The sequence below is a fragment of the Micropterus dolomieu genome, linkage group LG21 (genome assembly GCF_021292245.1).
Source record: "Micropterus dolomieu isolate WLL.071019.BEF.003 ecotype Adirondacks linkage group LG21, ASM2129224v1, whole genome shotgun sequence".
Classification (NCBI taxonomy): Eukaryota; Metazoa; Chordata; class Actinopteri; order Centrarchiformes; family Centrarchidae; genus Micropterus; species Micropterus dolomieu.
The window spans coordinates 34,614,734-34,623,927 of NC_060170.1; the positions used below are offsets into that span (position 1 = coordinate 34,614,734).

At 43.0% G+C, this 9,194-nt stretch overlaps 1 protein-coding gene across 2 annotated transcripts in view; it reads left to right on the top strand.

Moving 5' to 3' along the window:
- adam9 (ADAM metallopeptidase domain 9) overlaps positions 1-9,194 on the top strand; it is a 46,895-nt gene that overhangs the window by 1,327 nt on the left and 36,374 nt on the right. The gene's annotated exons all lie outside the window — the stretch shown is intronic.

Genomic DNA, 9,194 nt, shown 5'->3' on the forward strand with positions numbered 1-9,194 from the left:
GGGGTAGGAGTACATGGAGGGGGGGAGTACATGTAGGTTGAGGAGGAGGAGGAGGAGTACACAGGTAGAGTATATGGAGGGTGAGGAGGAGTACATGTGGGGTGAGGAGGGTGAGGAGGAGTACACAGGGAGAGTACATGGAGGGTGAGGAGGAGGAGGAGGAGTACACAGGGAGAGTACATGGAGGGTGAGGAGGAGGAGGAGGAGGAGGAGTACACAGGGAGAGTACATGGAGGGTGAGGAGGAGGAGGAGTACACAGGGAGAGTACATGGAGGGTGAGGAGGAGGAGGAGTACACAGGGAGAGTACATGGAGGGTGAGGAGGAGGAGTACACAGGGAGAGTACATGTAGGGTGAGGAGGAGGAGGAGTACACAGGGAGAGTACATGTAGGGTGAGGAGTACATACACAGACTGTATCATGTATTTATTGTACCTTACAGCACTACATAATATTTATTGCTGATATACTACGTACTGTACTACAGTTAACTGCTCTGCATAGTAGTACAATATGATGGTACTACTACACTATATTTATTTCTTATACACTGTACTACAATGTATTACACCAGAATACATTAGACCCTACTGTACTATACGAACACTGTAATACTGTATACTGTACTCTATGCTGCTATGTTGTACTACACTTTATACTACATGTTGTACTACACTTTATACTACACGTTATACTACACTTTATACTACATGTTGTACTACACTTTATACTACACTTTATACTACACTTTATACTACACGTTGTACTACACTTTATACTACATGTTGTACTACACTTTATACTACACGTTATACTACACGTTATACTACACGTTGTACTACACTTTATACTACACGTTGTACTACACTTTATACTACACTTTATACTACACGTTGTACTACACTTTATACTACACGTTGTACTACACTTTATACTACACTTTATACTACACTTTATACTACACGTTGTACTACACTTTATACTACATGTTGTACTACACTTTATACTACACGTTATACTACACGTTATACTACACGTTGTACTACACTTTATACTACACGTTGTACTACACTTTATACTACACTTTATACTACACGTTGTACTACACTTTATACTACACGTTGTACTACACTTTATACTACACTTTATACTACACTTTATACTACACGTTGTACTACACTTTATACTACATGTTGTACTACACTTTATACTACACGTTATACTACACGTTATACTACACGTTGTACTACACTTTATACTACACGTTGTACTACACTTTATACTACACTTTATACTACACGTTGTACTACACTTTATACTACACGTTGTACTACACTTTATACTACACTTTATACTACACTTTATACTACACGTTGTACTACACTTTATACTACATGTTGTACTACACTTTATACTACACGTTATACTACACGTTATACTACACGTTGTACTACACTTTATACTACACGTTGTACTACACTTTATACTACACTTTATACTACACGTTGTACTACACTTTATACTACACGTTGTACTACACTTTATACTACACTTTATACTACACTTTATACTACACGTTGTACTACACTTTATACTACATGTTGTACTACACTTTATACTACACGTTATACTACACTTTATACTACACGTTGTACTACACTTTATACTACACGTTGTACTACACTTTATACTACACGTTATACTACACGTTATACTACACGTTGTACTACACGTTGTACTACACGTTGTACTACACTTTATACTACATATTGTACTACACTTTATACTACTGCACTGCAACCACTAAATATTTATAGTACATGTCCCGAAGTACAAAAGTATTTGCAACAAAAAGTACCGACAGTAAAAGTACTCGTTAGGCGATGGGCACCGTATCAAATACTACATTATCTGAATATTATACTCTTTAACATAATGTGTTTTCTGTGTATCAGAAGTAAAAGTACTTGTTGCACGAATGATGTATTATAATATTTTACATGATTGGATTATTAATACTGATGAAGTGACATCACAGGAACTCCAGGGGCCCAACATAGGGCTCGGGGCCCCTCCAAAGGGTCGGCAGATAAACCCGACGGGTCGTGAGATGACTGACGGGACAAGTTTTGTACTTTTAAAACTGCGGACGGGAAGAAGCAGAAAATGGAAATACTCGTGTTAAGTACTTCAGGTGAACTCCCGTTTGTGCTCCATGAAACAAGCAGGTGTCCTCAGCACTGAGACGCATTTCTCTGCGTGGAAGAAGACATATGTCTCTGCGTATTTAGAGGCCGTGCAGTAATTATTACTGCGAGTCTGGAATTTGACCCAGAAAGTTTCCCTCCTCAGTGTAAAACTGACGGAGGTTAAATCTCTTAACACCAAGACGGCGTGTGCTGCTGACTGCAGGGTTGTGCGACACGCGGAGATTTAAAGGCATTTAAATAAGTTTGCTGGATTTTCTTTTTATGTGCGTCTGTGTGAGTAATCTGGACATTTTTTGAAATTGCTCCAGGCTCAGATTGTTAGTGAAAGTGTCTGACGAGGTTTTGGGGAGGATCCCTACAGAGAGAGAGCTTTTATTAAACACTAAGATCCTTGTTGTTTAACCAGACGTGCTCTCGTCAAAGCCACCAGACTCCATTGACAGAAACGGTCATTTTACCTGGCAGATCATGGGAGTTGCTGCTCTACCGCTGCCTCGGTCAGTCGGTTTGTTTGTGTTATTGTGCTACTCTGGCGTTTTTGTTTGTTTGTGTTGTTGTGTGACTTTGGTGTTTTAAAGAGTTAAAAACACCAAAGTCACACAATAACACAAAGAAACTAACCGATCGAAGCAGCAGTAGACAAGAGAGGTAAAATGACTGTTTTTGTCAATAGAGTCTGGTGGGTTGGACGAGAGGGATAAATGTGACAGTTTGTGGTTAAACACAAAGGATCTCACTCTTTAAAAAGAGGCCTCTCTCTGTAGGGATCCTTTCCATGATGATTACAGACACTTAACAACAATCTGAGCCTGTCAGTGGCAAAAAAACAAACTCTTTAGTGGACGTACTTTGAGGGACGCAAGGATTTTACGTTGCAGTCCTGTTTCGTGCTCGCTCAGTACTGCAGCATGTTGTCCCAGATACTCACACAGACACAAAAACGTACGTTCTAAGTTTGAAGTTGGTTGTTTGTGGATTGTGAAACGTGCATTTGAAGTGAAAGTTGAACGGTAAAAATGTCAGATGTTGATCTGTTGCTCTGTGTGACGACTGAGCCGCCAGCTCTTCTTTGTGTGTCTGTGTTTCAGTTCTTCTTTGTGTGTGTGTGTTTCAGTTCTTCTTTGTGTGTGTGTGTGTTTTGGCGTCTCGTTCTGGCAGGCTGAACGCTAAGCAGCTTAGCGACGTCGGCCGCCGGGCTCACAGCCGAGTCCTGCAGCTCCGACACCGACAGGAAGAAAACCCTGTTCAGCACTCGAGTCTGACAGCCAGCCAGTGTGTGTGTGTGTGTGTGCGTGTGTGTGTGTGTGCGTGTTAACTGTGAGCAGTGAGCTGAGACCCAAAACATCTGAATGACTCTGGCTGATTGCATTTACAGGAACCAGCAGCTTCGTTCACCACTCAGCTCCACACACACAAGGTTGCAGCAGCACTCCCTGTTTCCCCGAATGATGACTCACTTCTTCTCCACTCTGAACAGATCTGCAGCTCTGACACACAAAATCTGCACACTCACACATCCAGCTTCAGCAGAAAACACGCAGCCACGTTCTCTCTCTCCGTTAAAGAGTCCGTCTGCGGTGTTTTCTAAACTCTTCTTGGTGTCAACAAGTCTCACGTGCAGAGGCGAAGCAACACTGTGCGCTGCTTACTGTAAATAACATCTTTAAATGGGATTCAGTTGGGTTTTTTTATAGGAAAACATGCATAAAGGTTTGCTGTGTTTACATCCCTGAGTTGTGTCTGCAGGTACCACCTCCACCAATCAGAGGGCAGAGCATCTGTGCAGCTCTTGCAAAGCCTAATTACTGTGAATGTGAATCGTAATACTAATAGAGATGGACATATCAGCGTGTCGCCTCTGCTGAGAGACATTTCAGTGAGTAAATTTAAAAGTGAGGGGCACTTCCTGTCTGTGCAGCCACGGTTTCCCCCTCTGATTTATCTCACGCCGACTAAATCACCTAGTATTAGCGTAACGTTAGCTACGCCATTATAGCTGGATCACGAAACGAGTAACGCTACCTTAAATATCTGATACACCGCCACAGTCAGGCATGCGTTTCCCTGCCTTCTTAACACCGTCGTGTTTACAAACTTGTGGCAGCTGATTGGGTAACATCTGAGACACGCCCACCAAACGGGAGAAAACACACCTCGAAGCCCGTTGCAGAACGTTGCAAGGAAACATGTCGTTCAATCAAAACGTTTTGAGATTGAACTTGCCCCAGGTGTGGTGTCAGTTGTCCTCTGATTGGCTGGTTGCCAGGCCTGTTAAGGAGCTCAGGTGTGGTGTCAGTTGTCCTCTGATTGGCTGGTTGCCAGGCCTGTTAAGGAGCTCAGGTGTGGTGTCAGTTGTCCTCTGATTGGCTGGTTGCCAGGCCTGTTAAGGAGCTCAGGTGTGGTTTCAGTCAGAGTGTGTGAAAGTCAGGTCAAGTTTCTGTGGTTTAGAACATCTTAACCCACTCGGCTGATCCACACGCAGAGCTGGTGCTGAACTCTCAGCACCAGGTTTTCATCAGATTAGAAAAAGATTCTTGAGCTGTGTATCGTACGTTTGCGTAGGTTCACTTCAGCATTCCTGTAATTGTCCGTAAGATTTTCTAAACCTGTGATAATTTCTTCAAGAGGTTTCTCTAAACCGTCTTAAAGAAGAGTTTCTGAAAATTAGTTTTCTTTAAAATTCCTTCAAAATGTCTAAAATTATACTTTTTCTTTAAGATTGCAGGAAACTTTCTTATGGAACAATATCCTTTATTCTCCCTGTAAGGAAATCTGTCTTAGACTCAAATGCTGCCTACTTAGTAGTAAAAATAAAAACCTTACAAACAAAGCAGAAGTCAGTCTGACATCACGTTTGATCATCGGTTAAGATTAGAAAATCCTGCACCAGGTTTTTGTGGAGATTTTTTATAACATTTCTCTAGATTGTCTGATAGGTTGGAACATTTCTCTTTGATTTTCTCTAGGATATCTCAGGATGGATTATCCTTCCACGTAGCCCCATCATTAGGCCGACATCAAACTTTTAAATTCCAAATTTCTTTGCATGGTTTTTAAAAATGCATTGACAGTAAAGACCACTCTATTTTAAAATTTCTTTCCCTAAAGATTTCTCTACGTTTTCCTCAGGATCTCTTGAGCGTCTCCTTGAGGTTTGTCGGGTTTGTTGGTAGAAGAGAAAGTCAGTAGGCGAAGCCGGAATAAGTGAGATCAGATCAGGCTCTGCTCCCTGATCCGCAGGGGTGAACTGGGTTGTCGGACCAGCAGAGAGCAGGATCAAGGAATCATTTACAATCAAACAGACTGATGTTAACGAAGCGGTTCTTTCTCTGAAATGTACAGGAACGTCTGCTGGAATGCAAATGTACGCTGTAAAAAGACTTCCTGCTGGCGTTCACACGAGCTCGGCCACCGGGCCCGGGGTTTATCTCTGCAGGTCTGGTTGGTGGTGTGAAGCCTCAGAATGACCTGAGGTGAACTCTGCATGAAGAACTGAGAGCAGAACGGAGAGAAAATGCAGGAAGATTGAAGTTTGAGAGAGGATGTGATTCAGTGGGTGGAGGCCGACGTGACGAGTGGCCCGCCAGCAGCAGCTCAGTTTGGGGGCTTTAGGGGAAGTTATGTGCTGGAAACATTTGTCAGCAAACAGACGTCTTCTTAACCTCAGTCTCAGAAAGAAAACGCAGAACTTTTCCTTTTAATCTGATTTAAATTTAACAGGATCCAGTGTTTCCCCAAGGACGGTGCAGCAAACGTTTCTGTGCGCTTTCTATCTGGCTATAAAACTCATTGTGACATCATTTGGGACCATTAATATTATTATTATTACCACATCTGTGGCCAAAAAGCTGAGAAAGCTAGAGCAGATTATAAATATACAACACCCAAAAAGCTTAAAGACTAAACTGAAGAAGTTCACTGAGGAGGAACTAGAACAATTAGATCTGGGGAGAGTTAGTTAGTTAGTTTTGATGCTCTCGCAGGGATTTTTCATTCATGGCGCAGCACCAAAGCAGCTTGGACCTCACCTCCTTATTAGTGCTGCACCTACATCGATTAATAGAACAATTAATGCTAAATAAATATCAAAAACAGCTAGTTAGTCTGTTTCCCCCTTCACTGCTGTTATAATTGTGACCTGTTGTTAACCATCTTTGTTTCGCTGAGGTGGTTGCTGATCGGATGCACCTTGGACCTGTGAGCCAGGGGAGATAAAGCTCCACTTGGTCAAAGTACTTTCTCTTCTGCCTTCTCTGCAAAGACGTAAACCCGACTGCCATGTTTGGTTTTGAGTTATTTATGTTACTTGCACATGTTTAGTTCACTCTTTTGTTAAATAAATCACTTTTGATCATTTATGCACTGCCTTGCTGGGTCTGTTGCTTTGGTTTGTTGAAATGGCAGATTGTGTTTATTGCAGCTCCGTCTGAAGAGGCGTTGGAGCAGCTACTAAAGATTGCGGAGCACTTCTCGGTAGTGATGGGTGACAAACGCCTCAAAGAGAACGTAAAGGTGGCTTTGAAGTCGGAGTTGAGGGAGAAAGGTGTGTTGTCTGTGTTGATGATTCAGACTCAGGGCTTAACGTTTGAACAACAAAAGGAACTGTTGATTCAACTTGAGCATGACAAAAGTGTTGCTAAGGCTAGAGGGTGGCCTGATGCAGATTTGTGCATTGATGCGTCAGTGTGTGCTGACAGGAAGAGCGCAGGAAGCTTAGTCATCCTTGAGCGCAGAAAATAGCTCTAGCTACGTAAGAATCAAGTCGGCTGTGTTAAAGGCGTATGAGCTGGCGTATCGCCAACGTTTTAGGTTCTGGGAGAAACGTAGTGGTCAAACTTATACGGAGTTTGCTCGGGACATAACTGGTCATTTTAAACGTTGGTTGGCTGCGCTGGAGGTCACTACTTTTGAGGATCTGTGTGATCTTGTTGTTTTGGAGCCGTTCAAAAACATGTTTATGCCGCACATTGCAGCATATGTTACTGAGAGAAAGTGTGTGACGGCGGCAGGTGCGGCTGCGTCAGCAGACGAGTACTTTTTGCTTCATAAAGGGAGTTTCAGAGAGCGTGCTACAACGCATGAGCGTTCTCGGAAAGCTGGTGCACCAAAGTTGGAAGCAGTATTGCGAGGTGATGTTGACAACACTAACTGTAACTACTGTCATGAAAAGGGTCTCTGGAAGGCTGATTGTCCGCCGCTGCAGATTAGAAACAAACCTGTAATATCAAAGGTGGCAGCAGCTGCGCCGGTTGTTACAGACTGTGTGTCTGAGTTGCTTTCAGCGGAGCTTGAACCGGATGTCTGGGCAGCTTATGCTCCTTTTATTAGAGATGGGTTTGTGTCACAGGTAGGACGTGAGGCTAAAGGTCCAGTAAAAATCCTGAGGGACACAGGGGCCTTTGACTCTGATACTGTGCGATCTGTGTTGCTGCTGTCAGTAGAAACCGATACGGGTGACTGTATATGAAGCCGTGAAATGGGTTTAACTGTTTTGCCCATACTGTTACATGAGTTGGTCCTGGACTGTGAGCTGGTTTAGGGAGAGGTAGCTGTAGGTGTGCGTCCAGCGTTGCCCATTGAGGGGATTCATTTCATTTTGGGCAATGGGCTGGCTGGTAGCCGTGTTTGGGCTGATTGCCAGTTGTTACATCTCGTCCAGTTAAGAATCTGGAATATGTAAAAAGGTAGGAACTGATGAGCAGAATCGAAACGCACGTGTCTTATGGAAATCACGTTCTTAAACGGGTCCAACTTGAAACCGGTTCTTGATACCCGGCCCTACTCCAGTCCATATCAGTCCATCTAGTCCTGAAAGATGACTTAAGAAGTCTTATCACACACAGAGACTCTGTGTGAACCCACTGCACAAATAAACCCAAGCAAAAAGGCTTGTGGGGAAATTATAAATATGATAATATTAGTAGAACGTAAATTAAACTGGGAACAGATTTTTAGTTTTTAAATGTTAGCTTTGAGTGTGTTGACGTCACGCTGAAACAGTTAATGAGAGCGCAGACTAAACTGAGTTTGACCTGGCCCACATTCCCACAGCCTCGTCCTTTGACCGACTCTCTGACTGATCTGCAGCTGGACACAAACTCTCAGAGAAAAGCGAGTCTGAGACCAAAACGCAGCGGAAAAACACGTCAAATGTTAACACGCTAACGCGCTAAACTGAGAAGCTAAAATCAACAGCTCCAACCGTTTCAGACTCGACAGCGTGACAACATTATAAATCAATACATGAGACAGAAGCTGAAGCCGGGCGCTCCGGGCGGGACGGCGAGGTCGTTAAGCATAGGATGCAGCCGTTACCATGGTTACACAGGGTTACTAATCATCTAGTCTGTTGTGTTGTGAACAGATGGAGAAAAACTAAACTCACACACATGTTGCTCATGTTGTTAGTGTGTGTGTGCTTCTATCCCTGCGAGGAACAATGAGAGTTATCATAAAATAAAAAATAATAAAAAATCAACGGCAGTGATATTGGACTTTATTAGATCGATGCCTGCTGTGCGCTGAACTGTATTATTTGATAGAACCATCTCAGTAAAAGAGGCCATTCAGCAGCGGTTAAAATAAATTATAAAAACTAAACGCATTTGATGAGATCTGTGACCGTGTGAGAGCAGAACAGAAACAACTAACCAGTGACGTCCCGCAGGTTTCTGGTTGAAACTGATAAAGTAAAACAACAAACCAGGTCACCGACGTTTCTGACTTCTCGGGGTCAAAGGTTAGACTGGAGGACCAGGGCTATTGATACGTTGATTGGCAGCGAGATAGACCAATCGGTTTGTGTGCAACTTCATTTTAAACAGTGAGCTGGACGTTAAAAGTACCAAAATAAGACGTGTTGGGCCGGAGTCAGGATCGGCGATTGTTTATTGATACCACTATCGATACTTGAGGTAGGCCCGCAGGTATGAGGAAAATATTCAATGTGCTATAACGTTGTTATATATTCAGATGACATGCCAT